This window comes from Ornithorhynchus anatinus, chromosome 1 (genome assembly GCF_004115215.2).
Source record: "Ornithorhynchus anatinus isolate Pmale09 chromosome 1, mOrnAna1.pri.v4, whole genome shotgun sequence".
In the NCBI taxonomy this organism is placed as follows: Eukaryota; Metazoa; Chordata; class Mammalia; order Monotremata; family Ornithorhynchidae; genus Ornithorhynchus; species Ornithorhynchus anatinus.
Window position 1 is genome coordinate 17,431,132 of NC_041728.1, and position 16,809 is coordinate 17,447,940.

A 16,809-nucleotide genomic window follows, 5' to 3' on the forward strand; every position below is an offset into this window, starting at 1 on the left:
TTCACCTCTTCAAAGCCCTACTTAGAGCTCACCTCCTCCAAGAGGCCTTCCCAGACTGAACACCCCTTTTCCCTCTGCTCTCTCTGCTCCCCCTCTACCCCCCTTCACCTCTCCTCAGATAAGCCCTCTTTTCCCCCCTTTCCCTCTGCTCCTCCCCCTCTCCCTTCCCCTCCCCTCAGCACTGTACTCATCTGCTCAACTGTATATATTTTCATTACCCTATTTATTTTGTTAATGAGATGTACATCACCTTGATTCTATTTATTGCTATTGTTTAAATGAGATGTTCATCCCCTTGATTCTATTTATTGCTATTGTTTTTGTCTGTCTGTCTCCCCCAATTAGACTGTAAGCCCATCAAAGGGCAGGGACTGTCTCTATCTGTTACCGATTTGTACATTCCAAGCGCTTAGTACAGTGATCTGCACATAGTAAGCGCTCAGTAAATACTATTGAATGAATGAATGAATAATCGGGGACCTCTATGCGTATAATTCCCAATTCTAAATCCCTAGCCCTTCTCTTTCTGCTTCTCTGCAGTCTCACATCTCCTCCTGCCTTCAATATATCCCTACTTGGACTTCCTGCCGGCACCTTACACTTAACATGTCCAAATGAGAAACTCCTTATCTTCCCACCCAAAATTTTCCTGTCATTTATACCACCATCGTTCCTGTCCCTCAAGCTCATAACCTTGATGTTTTCCTTGACTCCGCTCCCTCATTCAATCCATAGATTCAATCCATCATGAAATGCTGTTGGTTCGACCTTCACAACATCACTAAAATCCACCCTGTCCTCTCCATCCAAACTGCTACCGTGTTAATCCCAGCACTTATCCTACCCTGACTTGATTACTGTATCAGCCTCCTTCCTGACTTCCCTGCCCCCGTCTCTCCCCATGACAGTCCATATTTCATTTTGCGGCATGGATCATTTCCCTATAAAAATCTTAAGTGCATGTCTCCCCACTCTTAACCTCCGGTGGTTGCCCATCCACCTTCACATCCATGAGAAACTCCTTACCATCCATTTTTAAGCAGTTAATCAGCTTGCCCTCTCCTACCTCATCCCGCTGCTCTCCTACTACAACCAGTCCGTACACTTTGCTCCTCTAGTGCCAATGTATACACTGTACCTCGATCTTGTCTATCTTGACGCCAACCTTTCACCCATATCCTGCCTCTGCCTGGAATGCCCTCCCTCTTCGTATCCAACAGAAAATCACTCTCCCCACCTTCAAAGCCAGGAGGCCTTCTCTGTTTATGCCCCTTTCCCACGATCCTTCTGAGTCGTCTTTGCACTTGGGTGTATACTCTTTGGGCATTTGGTATTCACCATTTCCTCAGCCCCACAGCACTTATATACATGTCTGTAATTTAATTATATTAAGGTCTGTTTCCCATTCTAGGCCGGAAGCTCCTGTGGACAGGGAACATGTCTACAAACTTGATTGTAATGAACTCTCCCAAGGACTTAGTATAGTCCTCTGCCCACCTTACGTGCTTAATAAAAGACATTGATTGATCTGTGCGGCTGCATTCTGCACACATAGTAGTCAATTGCTTTAGTGGCCCCTATGAGTCATGTATGTCATGTTTCTGTTTTCTAGACTTTCTCTTGATCCTCCAATCTGTGAGAAGCCTTTGATCAAGAATAGCAACTTCTCTCTGGATCTCTGCCCTCCAGGCTATTCAGATGCAGTAACTCTCTCCCAACAGTCCACTGCTAATTTTCAGACTGGGGTTCATTCATTCATCATATTTATTGAGCACCTACTGTGTGCACAGCACTGCACTAAGTGCTTGGAAAGTACATTTGGCAACAGATAGAAACAATCCCTACCCAATAAAGGGCTCACAGTCTAGAAGGGGGGAGACAGATGACAAAACAAGTACACAGACATCAATAGCATCAAAATAGATGAATAGAATTATAGATTGCTGTCTGGATAATTAAAAAAAGCTATTTGCAGGAAAAGGTCCATTTAGTATAATGCATGCAGTGATTGGAAAGAAGGTCTGGTGACCCAAACCAAGGCTAATTTGGATGCATAAAGCGGAAAAAGAGGTGGGACCCCCCCCTCAAAATGGCACCCTTTTTGACTAGCTTTTCTTAATTCCTTTGGAAAATTTAAAGGAGCCGACCCAGATGGGCATGACCCGTAGTGCCAGGCAGCCTCTGTTTGCCAGTACCAAGCTATAGAATTTCTTAACCTTCCTGTCCCAGCCTTATTTTTCAATCTTGTCTTCATTAGGCAATTTTGCTTTGTCAATTCTAGTATTTTTTACAACCAAAAACCTAAACCTAGGTATTAACCAAAGCAGGAGCTTGAATTTGTATGCTTTTAAATGCCTGAGGCAATACATTTTTTTTTGTATCAGGGGATTTAATTTACTTCAGGAAAGCACTAAAATATTACATCTGAAGGATTCAAGATACCTCCTGAATGGCATAGCCCGCAAGTTTTAATCTCTGACTAAAATTGTGTTTTTGTTATTGAAGCTCTTACAAGGATATTATGGAGAGGTTTCCAAATGGTCTGGTTCCCATTTATGCTGAACAGTAAAATTTATTAAGCATGTATGCTGGACAGAGTGCTGTATGGTCTCTGTCCCACTGAGGACTCTGAGTTGTGTAGCCTGACAAGGCTCTATATTCCTATCGGTGGAGATTCCAGGTGTTTGCTAGACATGTTCCACTGAAAAAAATGATTCTTTCTGACCCAAACAAGTCATCTAAATAGGTAACATACTCAAATACCAGGGGGCGTTAGGGAGGAGGCTGTTCATCAAGATGGACTAGGAGAATCTATTCACATTTACCAAGAGAGGTTGTCACTAGGCCACAAAACATCAGGTACACATTTTATCTCAGTGTGGTTTGGCATTTTATATTTGAGGATGGTGTCACGGACACTAAAATCACCCAGGAGTGCAGATGTGGTTGAAAAACTCAAGCAGCATGGTCTCTACCACAGTGCGTATGCCCAAAGTTCATCTTTAATGATGCTTGAGGACTTGCTGTTTTGTGGTGTCTGATAGTGATTTCTGTTCTGCATCTGTATCTTCCAATCTTCTTCAAACTTACATTTGAAGAAAAATGTCTTTCTTTAAGACAATGGGCCATATCTGTCTTTCAACCACACTTACCTTCTTACAGTCAGTTGCCACTCCTTAACACTTAGCCAACATTTACTTTGAACCAGATGCTGTTCTAAGTGCCTGGGGAAGTACAGCAGGATAATCATGTTCCCTGCCCTCAGAAAGCTTACAGTCTAAGCTGGAGAGAGAGACATGCATATAAATTACAGGTAGGGGATGCAGCATAGTTTAAAAAGATGTGCATGAGTGCTACTTTGGAGAGTACCCAAGGGCCTAAGGGTGAATATCCTAAACTGTAGGTTATGTGGTAGTGCTGCAGTGGCAGTTTGGGATGGGGAAAACAGGATTTACTCAGGGAGGGACTCTTGGAGAAGATTCAATCATAGAAGGGATTTGAAGATTGTAGAGTAATGTTCTGCTGCTTGTAAATGGGGAGGGAGCTCCATGCTAGAGGGAGGGCATAAGCAAGAGGTCAGTGGTGAGAGGGATGAGAATAAGGGACAGTGAATAGGCTGTTATAGGGGGAACAAAGCTTGCAAGCTGGGTTGTAGTTGGAGAGGATAGGTAGGGGAGAGAGAGCTGCCTGAGTGCTTTAGAGCCCATGATTATGAGCTCTGATATTCTATTTGCTTCATTCACATCACTACATCCTTAAAGAATTTCTTGTATTCTCCATGTTTTCAGTTGTCCATTTTGTCTCTCTCCATATCATAAATGGTTGGGTACCCTACTGTCATCCATTCTTCTTTCACATCCTGCTCAGCAAAGCTTTGTTAAGTTGGGCACAATTTTGATGCTGGTAGGCTCTCTTCATTTCAGGACCTTGATGTGTGTGATTCTGCTTTGGCTCTAAATACTGAATTGGACTTTTAGATGATACTAATGTTCCTACTCAAGAAGTTGGATATGGCATTAATGGGGGGAATTGAGCCCTCTTAATCATGTAGAAGGTTGTATAAGCCTACAAATGTGTAGTGCATCACTGGACAGCGTTGCTATCTAAAAGTAGAACTCAGCGATGAGGGTCTCTGAAGGAATGGGACCCACCGAAAGTCCTATGTCATGGGACAACTTTGCTAGTTGTTTTGAGAACAAAGTTCCCTCCTGGCTGCCCAGAAGTTTAATTCATTCATCCATTAAATCGTATTTTCTGAGCACTTACTGTGTGCATAGCACTGTACTAAGCGCTTGGGTCAGTACAATGCAGCAATAAACAGATACATTCCCTACTCCAACAGGATTATAGTCTAGAGGGGGAGACAAACATTAATATAAATGAATTACAGATATGTACGTAAGTGCTGGGAGGCTGGAAGGGGGGATGAATAAAGGGATCAAGTCAGGGTGATGCAGAAGGGAGCAGGAGAAGGGGAAAAGAGGGCTTAAGGAAGGCCTGGAGAAGATGTGCCTTCATAAATCTTGGAAGGGTGAGAGAGTAACTGTGTCCCCTGCCACCCCCATCCTCTCTGGTTGACACAAAAAGGGGCCTGAGAGTTATGCAGTTTCACGCTTTTGTGAAAGGGTGCTGGACAGCAGGGTACTCCTCTTTCTCACCCTCCCTTCCACTCCCATCGCCACTGTCGAGTCCCGAGTGGCCACCTCATTACCCAAGATTATATTACAGGGTTCATGTCTTGGACCTGCCGAGGGAATGATCACTACAATTAGTCAGCAACTACGTATTTTAAAATACAGTATGCAATCAACAGAAAATCAAAGATTCGGCTGTAGCAAAGAATACCACTGTACACCGCCCAACCCAGGCATAGAGTTTTCCTACTGTGAGGTGATCAGTCTTATCCAGTGTTCAGGTCCTTAATGAGCCATACTGGCACAGGTGTCCACTCACAGACTTGTTCCGGCAGTGGGCAGTGACTGAGATTGTGGAACAGGGGGCCATACCCCCTCCAATAGTCCTACAGACTGAGGCAGAAGATGGTAGGGGTTTTCAAAATTGGTCCTGGGCCCCAAAAACCTTGGACTAAACTGGAGATCATACCCCACCATGGCACAGTTCCCACTAGCACTGTGCTTGCTTCCCAGCCCTAGTCTAGGGATAAATAAACAGATTGGGAACCAGTGCTGGCTCATCATGCCACCATTCCTCTCCCCTTCCTCTTCCTGGCTAGGGCTTTTGCGTTGTTTGGGGGCAAGAGGCTGGGGATGGGGATCATGGAACACAGATGGCTGCTCTGGCAGCAACAGTCATTGCCCTTGAGCAGTGTGTAATTCATTCAATCATATTTATTGAGCGCTTACTCAATGACATCAATGTAATGACATCATCCTACTATACTACACACAGTGTAATGTGCTTTTGGGTAAAAACAAATTGTTGATCACCAATTCAGAGAAATATATAACTGACATCCACTTACGTTCTCTAAAAATGGTGGTTTAGAATAAAAAATGGTTGATTTTGATATCAACTCCTTTATTTGCTCCCTATAACCTAGGCTGTGAGCTTCATGTGGGACAACAACTTAGTCCAACCTGATAACTTTGTATCTACCCCAGCAGTTAGAACAATGCTTGACCCATAGTAAGCACTTAACAGAGAGGAGCAGTGTGGCTAATTGGAGAGAGAGCATGGGCCTGGGAGTAGAAGGACGTGGGTTCTAATCTCAGCTCTGCAATGTGTCTGCTGGGTGACCTTGTCAAGGCACTTAACTTCTCTGTTCTCTCCTCTGTAAAAAAGCAATTGACTGTGAGCCCCATGTTGGACATTGACTGTATCCAACTTCATTAGCTTATATCTATTTCAGTGCTTCATACAGTGCTTGGCACATAGTAAGCACTTAACAAATACCATTTTTAAAACATATACAAGAATTATTGTTTTTACTATTATGAGATATAAAAATGTTTAATAGGCCTTAGTCTTTTCCCATCAGAAGGAAACTATAATGATGAGTTAATTTATATTCATTCATTCAATAGTATTTATTGAGCACTTACTATGTGCAGAGCACTGTACTAAGCGCTTGGAATGTACAAATCGGCAACAGATAGAGACAATCCCTGCCCATTGATGGGCTTACAGTCTAATCGGGGGAGACAGACAGACAAAAACAATAGCAATAAATAGAATCAAGGGGATGAACATTTCATTAAAACCATAGCAATAAATAGATTTTTGAAAACCAAAACAGTACCCCAGTGTTATTTCTCCAAAATAAGAGAGCAATAATGCTCTAGCATTTCCTCATCTGTAATATATATTTTATGACCTGTCTCCCCTACTAGATTGCCAGTTCCTTGGGCACAGGGATTGTGCCTATTAAATCTGTAATACTCTCCCAAGCATTTAGTATAGTACTCTGCACACAGTAAATGTTCAGTAAATATTATTGATCGATATATCATTTAAAAGATTTTCCTGGTATTATTAAGTTGAAAAGTAGGAAATGTTCATCTCTTCAAATGTTTATCTTCCTCATCTGGTAAACTAGGTATTTTTCATTTGATTTGCATGATTTAAGTCTCCCTTCAGAACTTCTATGGAAGCTCTAGTTTTTTGTATAGTTGTTAAATTGTGATCAGTGTATGCAGACATGAAAGTTGGCTTTATATTTTGTTTCTTGATTATTTCCTTCTTAAAAAGCTCAAGTGAAAACCATAGAGGAGGCATAAAAATCTAGGAAGTTTTCCTGTACAAGGTGAGATTAAGAAGGGCCTTTAAGTGAGGAAAAGGAATATGTTCTGTCTATGGAGGTAAGAGCTGATACCTTGCTATTACTTTTAGCATTTTATTTAATGAAAATGCCAAAATAGATTATGCACTGTTGATGATATAAAATTTTAACTCCATTCATTTTACCTCTGTTAAAAAAAAATACTAATATTTCATTTGAAGTGATTAATCTCAAAATAAACTTCCCCAAATACTTAGAATGGTGGAATTTCTTTAGAATATATAGAATAATCTTGCAGCAGTAAACTTGTTTTCTTGTTTTGGATTCTAGTGATTTTTACATTTTGTCTTCAGGGATCAAATATTGACTCATACCATCTCCACAAATATCAACTCTCCCTGCATAAAAATAAGCATGTTTGTGTGAGGTCATTCTATTCTTTCCTTATATCTTGTCACTGTTATCTTTAGAATAATTTGCACCCTCAGCATATGTTCTGGAATGGTTTCTGGTGAGCAATCTACCTGCACTAACACAGTTTAAGGTAGATTTGAAGAAAAAAGGTACTAAAGACTTGAAAATCACTATTCTACTTTTCTAAAAAAATACACCTGGAATGATTCTTCCTCGATACATATGATTTACCCAGCAGCCCCTGCCTCCCTGCAATCCATGATCAATTTTAAAACTGCTGACAGAAAAAGGGCAGGAAAATATGACCTAGGACCGGTGAGTGATGATGGCTGTGGACCAAACGGGAGACTACTCTTTAGAGTTTTGACCTCTTTAGTACAGCTCTAACATCAAAAAAACTGCTTGTCAGAAAGTTTCCATTTTCAGGTGTTGATTTTTCTGTCAATGTTGTCATATGCGAATGAAATGTGCTGTTTTCAACACTGGTAAATCAGTTCCCAGAGTATTTTCCAGTCAATCTTATCCACGTATATTGCCCTCTTTTACTGCAAATTTTTCTTTCACTGCTATAATGGAGACTAGAAGCAGTATGGTCTATTGGAAAGACCATGGCCCCTGGAGTCAGAGGACCTGGGTTCTAATCCCCACTTCGCCATTTTTCTGCTGTTTGATTACACACAAACCACTTAAATTTTCTGTGCCTCTGTTTTCATCATCTAGAAAATGGGAACTGAATATCTATTCTCCATCCTACTTAAACTTTGAGCCCCATATGGGACAGGGACTGTGTCTGACCTGCTTCTACCTCAGTGCTTAATTCAGCATCTGGCACATAGTAAGCACTTAACAGATACTACTGTTATTATTATTATTGAAACATTAAATAGCAGCAAATGTTAATGTTACCAAATTAAATAAAGAAGTACGTAGTCTGGGCATTCAGTAAACCCTGAATTCAACCCACACATTCAGTCACAAAATCTGGACCGTTCTACCTTCACGATATCCCTAGAATCCATTCTTTCTTCTTCCTCCAAACTATTATCATACTGATCCAAGTACACTTCATTTCTTGCCTTGATTACAGTATCAACCTCCTCGCTGGCCATCCTGCATCCTACCTGCATCTTACTAGTGAGGGAAACCCCTCACTAGTCCATACTTCACTCTGTTGCCCGGGGCTTTTTTTCCTGAGAAACCATTTATTCCATGTCTTCGCACTCCTCAAAAACCTCCAGTCATTGCCCACCCATCAGTTTATCAATTGATCAATGGTTGGGATTTATTGAGCACTTACTGTGTGTGGAGTATTCATTCATTCAGTTGTATTTATTGAGCACTCACTATGTGCAGAGCATTGTATTAAGTGCTTGGAAAGTATTATTCAGCCAAAAAGAGAGACAATGAGACAATCCCTCTTTTGTTAGGAAAGTGCAATGCAACAGAGTTGGTAGACATGTTACCTACTCGACAGAAGCTCCTCCCCATCAGGTTTAAGGCTCCCTGTCAACTCTTCATTATACCTAACCTCCATGATTTCCTACTACAACCCAGTCTGAACACCCTGCTCCTCTAACACCAAACTACTCTCTACCCTAGTCTAGACTCTCCTGCCACTGTCTCTAACCCACATTCTCCCTCAGGCCTGGACCTCTCTTCCCCTTCACATACAACAGTCCACCCCACTCCCCTGCTTCGTAACCCCCTGAAAATTACATCTCTTCCAAAAACTTCCCAGACTAATTTCTTTATTTCCACTGTCTGTTCTCCCATCTGTGTCAACTGTGTACTTGGCTGTGTAGCCCTCAAGCACCTTGATACTCACCCCATCCCCACAATACTTATGCAAGTATTCTTATATTCTACTCTTTCCTCTAGATCTAATCTATTTCATTCTCCCCCTGTAGACTGTAAGGCAGGGATCCGGTCTACCAACTCTGTTATATTGTCCTTTCCCAAATACTTAGTTCAATTCTCTGCATACGGTAATAACTCAAATACCATTGATTGATGAACTAATTAACTACTTCTGCTATCTCCTTTTCTAGACCAGTTAATGACACCAGTGGTCTGAAGCAGGTATTCTTCTGGGGCACTTCAGGGACCAGATTGGCTCTAAGAAGCAACGTGGCCTAGTGGAAAGATCATGGGCGTGAGAGTCAGAGGACCTGGGTTCTTATCCTGACTCTGCCACCTCTCCGTTGTGTGAACTTGGGCAAGTCAATTCACTTCTCAGTGCCTCACTTATCTCATCTTTAAAGTGGGAATGAAGACTGTGAGCCCTATGTGGGACATGAACAGTGTCCAACCTGATTAGCTTATATTCTTTCATTTAATCATATTTACTGAGCACTCACTGTTTGCAAAGCAATGTACTAAACACTTGAGAGAGTACAATATAACAGTAAACAGACACATTCCCTGCCCACAACGAGCTTACAGTCTCGAGGGTGAGACAGACATTAATATACGTAAATTACAGATATGTACACCCTATTGCTTAGTACTGTGGTTGGCACATTGTAAGCACTTTTCAAATACCAATAAAAAGAAAAGAATTAAGAGGTTAGAGAAGTAGAGGTTTGGCTGCTTCTGCTGTGTCTTTGTCCTCCTTGGACTTAGGGAGCTCCTTGACTCAGAGCTGCTCATTCATTCAATCATATTTATTGAGCACTTACTGAGTACAGAGCACTGTACTAAGCACTAGAATACAGGAATTCTGAGAGAGCTGCTCATTTATTCAATCATATTTATTGAGCACTTACTGTGTGCAGAGCACTGTACTAAGCACTTAGAATATAGGAATCCTGTGAGGTACTTGTCCTGACAGAAAGGCATCAGCCACTGGTCTCCCTGAGGATCCAGGGCCTTAAGCCTCTGCTCCTTAGTACTGCTTCTAGTCTAGCTCCATTCACATTCTCCACTCCAGTCAAGTAAAGCTGCCTGGTGTTTCCCAGAATGCTCCTCCTTAACTGCTTCCAAACTTTTACTTCTATTAGACTAGCTTTGCTTGATGAAATGAGGGCTTTCTATTATTTCCAAAACTTTAGGGAAAATCACCAAAACAGAGATAATCATCTCTCTCAAAAGCTTTCTCCTCTTAGCTTCCCCCATCTATAAACAAAGGGATTCTACAATTATAAGAAGCAATGACTGACAATGTTTTCCCCTTTAAAAAGATGGAGAAGTGGAAAACATCTGAATTGACTGTGAAGGGTTTGTTTCACCTGATTTTTTTTTAAGATCCACATTGCAATTTCTAAGGAAATAGTATCAACTTTTTTTTCTTTCAGAACAAATGATTGGATAGTTTTTTTCTTATTAACCTCTTTGTATTGCTCTTGTATGCTGAAAACTTGTTTATCAGAAAGACAACTTCCTTGTCACAGTGAAGGACAGAGAGAAATTTGAATACCTGGCTTCTCCTATGGAAAAATCAACTGATTTTAATACAAATTAGATTTTTTTTATCTTATGCGTGAGGCTCAAGTTACTCCTACTCATGTTATTATACTGACAATCCTCCATAGCAATAGGAAAAAAACTGAGAATCTAATATTTTACTGTATCCTCTTTGGTAAGTCTTTTAAAGAAATGCTCACTACTTTCTTGATTTCCTATGACATTTGAGGCTGCCTGGAATAATGATTTACTTCAAAAGACAGTACATTCAGCTGTGGGTTGCCATCATGTTTGGGCAAGTGGGCATATCAATTGGCAAATCAGGGAAAACATGGATAGGTTTCCACGAAGGATTATTGTCATTTTGAAGTAAAACCTGTTTCTCTGGTTAAGTCCTCCAAGATGAGTGGATGGGGTGATGTAGATTCTCGTGGTTTAAACTATGTTGTCTATCAGAGAGAAAGAGATGGAGTCAGGGAAAAATATGGTGATGAGACATTCCAGTGAGCCCAGCTTCTTTCCCTCCCAAAGCGACCTCTTTATCCCCCTCCACTGATAAAAACATCTTCCAGAGCGCCGCCCCAGTGACTGACTCCTCTCTGTTTCTAGGGGGGCAACAGCCGTGGGGGCCAGATGTTTAGGAGGAGAATGCTTCAGCTGGGCACAATCCCTTCCCGACGAGCTAGAACTGAGCCTCTGTGGTTTATCTTGCCGGTCCATTCCACCCTCTCCTGAGGAGCTGGGATGAGGCATTGTGAGGCTCAGAGGGGTGCTCAGAACTAACAGTGGATGGGGGTGACATGGTCTCTACCATGAATCTAGTGGGGACCTAGGGCAAGGGAAAGATTGAGAGGGATGCCAGCTTTCCCTGATGAGGGATAGGGGGAGGGAGGGGCAAAGGGTGTGCCTCAAGGTCCCCCCCCCCATGGCCTTCACATCTCCCTAAAAGGACGATCCCCCCACAAGGAGCCAGAAGCGTGGTTTTTAGAGGCCTGTGTGGGATGGGCAAAGGTCTTGGTTTTTATTTCTTTCAGGAAGATTTTCTCTATCTCCCAGTCAGTCTCTGACCTACTCTGATTTCATTGTGTCAGAAGATTGGCAGATCTTCCAATCAGTCAGACCTGTTGGGGGTAATGAATCAGAGGTCACTGCTTGGCCATGTACTTGGGATGGAGATTGATGGTGAAGGAAATGACTTGTCTTTAGGGATGGCTTAAACATGTGGAAGTTCAAGACCTAGTATTTGCATTTCTGTTGACATTTAGGAAGTTTGAGACATGGACAGGTTTTGTCAACTGTGGCGGAGCAGCATTGCCTATAGATAGAGCACTGGTCTGAGAGTCAGAAGGGCCTGAGTCCTAACCTGGATCCACCACTTGTCTGATGTGTGATGCTGGGCAAATCACTATACTTTTCTCTGCCTCAGTTCACTCATTTGTAAAATGGGAATTGAGATTGTAAGCACCCTGTGGGACATGGACTGTGTCCTACCTGATTATCTTGTTTCTACCTTACCACGAATTACAATGCCTGGCACATAGTAAGTGCTTAATAAATGCCATAACAAAAATACCTGGTAGAGAACCAAAGATTGTTCCAGATGTGACCAATGGGCCTGTTTATGGACCAGAGAATCTCTCTAATTCCCTGTTCTTCTTGAGGGAAATCTTAATTTCCTAAGCATGAGAAGCTCTCAGGAGAGCTTTCCAAAACAGCAAAAACAATATCTACAAGTTTGACTAGCAGTCAAATAATTTCAATTTCTAGAATAAAAGTATACTGATCTTTTGTCCTAAGGTCTTGGCCTGAATTGAGTTGTTTTTGTGGAATTTCCTTCATTTTTGTATATATGAAACTGACTGAAAGTACAGTTATATTAAATATACAATGATTCATGGAAGGTACCATGACATTGCCAATAATGAAGAATTTCTTTTATCAAATGGATAAGTAATTAGAGAAACTTCTGAGTCATTTGTAAGAAAAATGCTATTTTGACTGAAACAGTCCCTCAGTCTTAAAGTGAGGGAACTGCTGGTTGTTTTATAAATGGCCCAATATCTGAGAATGATGTGCAAGGCCATTTTTGAATTCTCCCTCTTCTAGCTGCCTGATGAGCTGTTAAGACCATTTTACTGCAATGACGTTATATTCTATCCTTCAGGAAGCAGTTAGTTGCTGGTTATATATTAGTATGGTAGATGCCTTCATTTTATCTGCACTTTTATTGGATATATTTAAATGTCTGTCGTAGTTCTAGTTCAGTTACTGAAAAATACCGCAGTTATTCAGAAGATCTTTTACACTTTTTGAAAGACTACAAATGACAATTCCGCTCTGTACTCTGACACTACTGAATGGCTAAGTGGAGTAGCTGGAGCAAAAATAGATATTTATAATGAGATTCCTCTCAGCAGTAGAATTTGGATGTCATTGATGATAGTAATAATGTAGGATAATAGAAGCGAAACATAAAGTTAGTACGTTCAAGAGCTCTGTTTCATAAGTGCTGATCCATCAGGTTGACGTGGACATTAATAATCCCCATAATTATCCAACACAAATACCTGGGAAAGTTAAAGCATCTGGCCTGGAGGCATGAAGAGTCACTAGAAAAGTTAACTGTTGGTAGATGAGAATCAAAACAGTGGTCGAGTGGAGCTGTCATAGCTTTTTGTTTGACCTCTGCGAGTAGCTGAGGGGATTTGGGGATGAATTTACCTGCTCTGATAGTTTCACTGTTTGGCAATAATAAGACGTTATCCTGAAGGGTCAGGCCTCTTGAATTCTGGTCTGATTTCATGTAAGTATCCTTTCTGCCAAATCATTTCTTCCACTTTGTCCATGCTCAATTGTTAACTTTCTAATCACTTCCCATTGGTAATCCACAATGGACAAGCTTAAACTTTGATTTACAACAAATTTCCACTGTCTTTAAATCACACACACATAAAAGTGAATCTGCTTTGTGCTTCAGCACCCTGGCACGTTTAATGTTTTAGAATCAACTAAAGATGACATTTAATCAGTGTCAGAAGTCATCAGTTTTTAAAGATAAATCATGTGTTTTGTTTGGGAAAACCTGAAGCACACAATACAGTACATTACATGTGCACTTCTTTAGTCAACACCGAACTGAAAGACCATGATGTATGGAAGTGGATGGGATTTCAAACCAGTCATTCTTTTGCCTTTACATGATGGATAAAGACATCCATCAGGGGAATTTGAGGCTCTTCAGATGAGTTTGTAAACTCCTCAAGGGCAGTGATCATCTTCACAAACTGTTTTGTGCTTCTCTAAATGCTTAGTACATAGCTCCTCTGCGCACACTAAGAGCTCAATAAATGCCAATGATTGACTGGATAAATATTACTTGCTTTCATTGTTCAGAATGGTCAATACCCTTTCAGGAATATCCTCAGATTTTCTGAAACTAAATGATCCACTGGTCTGAGAGCCTTCTATTTATCAAAGACAAGTGATTGATAGCAAATCACTGGACATTCCACAGGAAAAATAATGCATTCAGTATTGACTTAGAAGTTTTCCCACTGATGTCAGAGGACTGTCAGTATTTAGCTCTTTCAAGAATAGTCCATATGAGTGATGTCTTAGTTAACTTTCAGTTGGACTATTACAGTGACCTTCCTGATGTCAGTGTCTAATTCCCTCAGCCAAAAGAGAGCCATCCTGTCCTCATTTTGATATGTATTAATTTTCACTCAAATTTACTTTTTAAAAGACATCAAATTTTAAACATAAAATTTTTCAAAACAGTAAAGCACTGATTTGTAGTCACTGTTTAGTTAAGACTAGTTCTGTATAACAGTCCAAGAAATTCACGGGTGCTTTAGTGGAAATAGCCTGGGACTGAGAGTCAGGAGACATGGATTGTGATCCTAAGTTTGCCAGTGATCTGCTCTGTGACCTTGAAAACCACTCAGTCATCTCTGAGCCTCAGTTTTCTCCTTTGTGAAATAATAATAATACCTGCCTTGTCTTATCTCAAGGGCTGTTTGTGAAGACAAAGTGTGGTAGCTGATGGGAAAAAAAAGTGCTACATAAATGATCAAGTTGCCATTATTACCATGTGACATTAGCTGAGTTAACTGACAGCAGAAAGGAATAGAATAGAATAGCTTCATTGATTAGCTATGCTGAATGTCAATGGCTCCTTTGGGCTGAAGTCATTTATTGAGCAGACATATTCTAGACTAGGAATGAGATCAATTATTAATGATAGTAGTGGAATTTATTGAGCGCTACCAAGTCCAATGCACTCTACTGAAAACTTAGAAAAATATAACAAAAGCAAAGGAAACACTGTTTGCTAACAAGGGTACTTACAATCTAACGGAAGAAACAGATGAAGAAAATAGAACAAATTGTGGGAAGAATAGGAAGAACAAGCATCAGATAGGCAATAAAACATAAATTCCAGCCTGAAATTTCAGAATAAATGATTGATTGTATAATACATATGCTAAGAATGGGTGTGAATGCATGTTAGGGATGACTCTTTTTGGGATACATCTGGGGATCAGGCTGAGCAAGGAAAGTCAATAACCAGACACAGGTAGATGATGAATTGGGGAAGAGGTAAGAGTGTGAGCTGAGGAGTAGTAGACGTTAAAATGGGCAAAGATGGTGGAAGGTCTTAAAGCTAATAGCAGGGAGTGTTTGGTTAATTCAGAGGGGCAATTGTTCTGCCACTGCAAGGTTTTGAGGAATGTGGAAAGATACATGTTGTGACATTTCGGAAAGATGATCCAGGCCACCAGTGTGGTGGTCCTTTCTTCAAAAATGACCTATTTCTAGATACCCTGAATTCTAACAACTATCAGTGACTGGAAGCATTAATGATTTCTCTGAAAATAGATACTCCCAAGTATATCCATCTATCCACAGTCATACATCAGGATTCATCACTGAGGTTAAGATCACAAGCAATTTGATGCTTTACAACACAAAATAAAAATACAATATTTCTGCCCATTAAGAAAAATAACTTTAAGACTAACCTAGCCATTCTGCTACTGATGAAACTCCTGGGGTCCTCCTGATGAAAAGTGCTTGGAAAAGTAGCAAAAAGTAGCCTCAATCGTTGTGTTAATCAGAATGAGTAAAATAGTTTCCAAGATTAAAGAGATCATCCTTATGTAGCAAATGAACCCATTCAGAATAAAATGGAACCATTTGTTAAATTGTTTCTTCGCAAATACCAAATGCTACCCTGAAAAGAGTATACCAGCTTCAGACATTTTCCTCCTCAGAAACAGTTTCATTTTCTTGGATCATTCTAAGGGTGAGGACTGTTAGTGGCTAGAAATTGCCAGAAACTCGGTGGAATTTCCTAAAGCAATGTGAGGTAGTTTTGAAAATTCTCTTTGAGTTAGGAGAAATGAGATTCTGATTCACTAGACCACTTACATGAAATACCCCCAGTTAGCATTTTAGATATCTTTCATATCTTGATCAATGAAATAGAAGTTCTAATCTTCATATGTTTATATAGTAGCTATAGTCATAGAATGCTTGCACGCAGACCAAGAATCATAAAGCAGAATTCCTTCGTTTCGAAACTCGTGTTTAAACTTCTACCATCTATTTTGTATAATCTGCTATATTTAGGCCCAGCTTTAATTTGGTGGACAGTTTTTCATAGCCAATTCTATTCTAATTCTACTGGAACAATTTAATTATTTTAGATTATCTTATTTTAGGCTGCTGAGCATTGATGCTTCCCTTTCTAAATCACTAATTTCACCCCTTGATAATTATGTCTTTTTGTAACTGTAAATTACCTTGCTATTGATTAGATATATAAAGAGGCACTATCATCAGAATATTCTTACATTTTATGACTGAAGACTCTACATACATGTAATAAATGTGGGTTTCAATTATTGCTCCTTTTTGACTACCGATTGTTCTGCAAGTTCAGAAATAAGAGAGGGCAGGAACATCTTTACCTACTAAAAAATGCAAGTTAGTCGCAGTTTATTCTCATGCTTTCAGAAAAGATCTACTGACCTTGGACTAAACTGGAATTACATTGGAGTTAAAAGGAATCAGACTTTGGCAAGTAAATCTACATAAACAATACTCATCAGACAATTGCATATTGCTCAGGAGCATCACAGGTAAATCTGGTGTCCTTGGAATATTACGAGAAAGTTGGGGTAGTCGGTGAGAGCATCAAGGATCCCAAGAGACTGTGATTGTGTGAGTTGACTTACCTAGTGATGTAG